Here is a 2,443-nt window from a genome sequence, read left to right as displayed (position 1 = left end):
ATCCTCATCCTTGAAGAGTCTTCCCATTCAGTAAGGTCGCGATTTTTTAAGTGCATGTAGTATTGCCAACATTTCCTTCTCATAAATAGCTTGCTTGAGATGTAGGAGTAAAAATACCCAATCACCTACATCAAAACATTTTTCACTATGATGTTGATCTACCTGTTGTTTCGTTTCATTTTGCACCAAAGTGGCGTTATCCTTTAAAATTTGGAGAACTTGTTGTTGATGCTCGATGTGATCTTTCACTGCTTGAACCTTTTTCTTCTTGATATGTCATTCTATATCTAGAGTTTGAGGAGTAGTAATTTCTTTATATCCTTTACAAGATATGGTCAGGTTCATTTCTTGATGCTCGATGTGATCTTTCACTTCTTGAATGTTGGAAATAATACTGAGAGGGAGGGTGAATCAGTATTATCAGAACTATAAAACTTTTTCAATGCTCAGAAACATATACGCTACTTTTGTTAAGTGAAACATCGTGTACACGCAACTGTGTCTAAGAAAAACAGCGTATAACCAGAAATCTTATAATTCAGTCAGTTTATCTTCAGTTAAGTGCATAAGGACATTATTCACCATATTAAGAGTAAACAGATGCAGTAGAACAGATCACACAAAAACCACACACATGAACACCATGATATAAGGTGGAAACCCAATGTGGGTGAAAACCACCTGCTGCAAGTCGTCTCTATCTTTCTTTAATATGAAACTTCAGTTTACAATCATTTTGTACTGGTGCAGCCTTATACCAGTACGCAGGCTACAACCTGCAGAAGGCTACAACCTTCTCTCGTTCTCCAAACTTCCTTGGAAGGGAGCTCCAACCCCCTTTGCTCTTGTACTAGCCAAGATACTAGTACGTAGGTGCTGGCCTACAATCTTCTTTCTTTCAGGTACCACCTTTCATACATTTTCAGACTGGATATTCCTGAAGCACAACGTTACAATCTGAAGACCACAATTCATTCAACTTTCACAACAAATCATTGAAGCACAAAACATCCAATACTAGCATTATCAATCACTGAACCACTGAAACCCTGTGAAACACCAGTTACCAGAACACAGAGCAGACTACAGAACTCTGCAATAACAGTCAGACCCAACTGTAACTCAAAAAATCAAGCTCCAAAATATATACGTTACTTCAATGAGAGCAACCCGCGTATACACGCGCTTTTACTGAAGGCAACCTGCGTATAGATCTAAAAATAAATTCTCTCAACTTGCAGCTGTACCAGACATCAGTTAGACCCAAAACATAGCATTGCGTCAGTATGCAGATCTAGAAATACGCATAATCAACCATATCATAATAGTGTATTTCAAATCATTAGATCCCGATCTATCCTTAGATCTAGTGTTCCATCAACCAAAGTGATCTCTCCTTAGCTTAGATCAAGCAACCCAGAACCTGCATACCAGATCTCTTTCTTCTTCAGATATTCAACCTTTTTCCGATGATTTGCCTAATGATCTTCTCCTCCTTATATAGCCTTAGGCCTTGCTCAATACCAAGGGCCAAACCGTAGAAATTCAATACCATCAACTTAGAAACTAGGGATCAACACGTCTGTCGAGATACTTTGGTCCAAATACATAGGCTCAAATACCGAGGACTAACTACCATGGACCAAAGGGAAGCTTCCCGACATATACGCCCTTTTCTGTTCATATATCTGCGTGCATACGCGCCTCCGTATATATATAACCTGCGTATACGCGACTTAGTATGCATATAGACTGCGTGTATATGCAACTTGGACTTGATTAACCAGCGTATATGAGATTTCTCTTTATTCTGTAATCTGAACGGAGATCTGTCATCAAAGAGAGTTGCCATCAAGGACAACACCTGTATCAAAGCGCCATACCTGTGCCAAAATGCCAACAATCTCCCCCTTTGGACTTGATGGCAACCTCAAGATCCTTAGAATCATTCTCCCCCTTTGTCATCAAGGGCAAAGGGCTATGCTCCCCCTGAGTACATGCTGATACCTCTGCTGTGCTGAATCATGCTCCCCCTGACTGTAGGCCAGATCTGCAAAATATGTTCTTCAACAAGAACCAAGACTTATACACCATAAGGAAACTTCCTATCACCAAAAGACTCAATACATACATCCATATTCCCTACCAAGAGGGGACACATCAGAAACAACCAATTATATTACATCATTCATCCCAGGCATAGTGGGGAAACCAACATAGGCCGTTACATGACCTTGACACCATAAAAGAGATATCACAAAAGAGATACATGACATAGAGACAACAGATCTAGACCAAGACTTATGAAAGTGACCAGCAGCATCTGATAAACATCTTTTAGATCAGCAACCAGGATTTCTTTCTGAGCTCCTTCTTCTGAAACCAACAACCAAAACATCTAAATGCCAACAATGCTTTATGAGACTTTTAAGCTGCTCCCCCT

This window comes from Pinus tabuliformis, chromosome 9 (genome assembly GCF_031772625.1).
Source record: "Pinus tabuliformis cultivar Carrire ecotype Pingquan chromosome 9, CPIR1, whole genome shotgun sequence".
NCBI lineage: Eukaryota > Viridiplantae > Streptophyta > Pinopsida > Pinales > Pinaceae > Pinus > Pinus tabuliformis.
The sequence above is the reverse complement of the archived record's forward strand: the minus strand, read 5'-3'. Positions refer to the sequence as shown.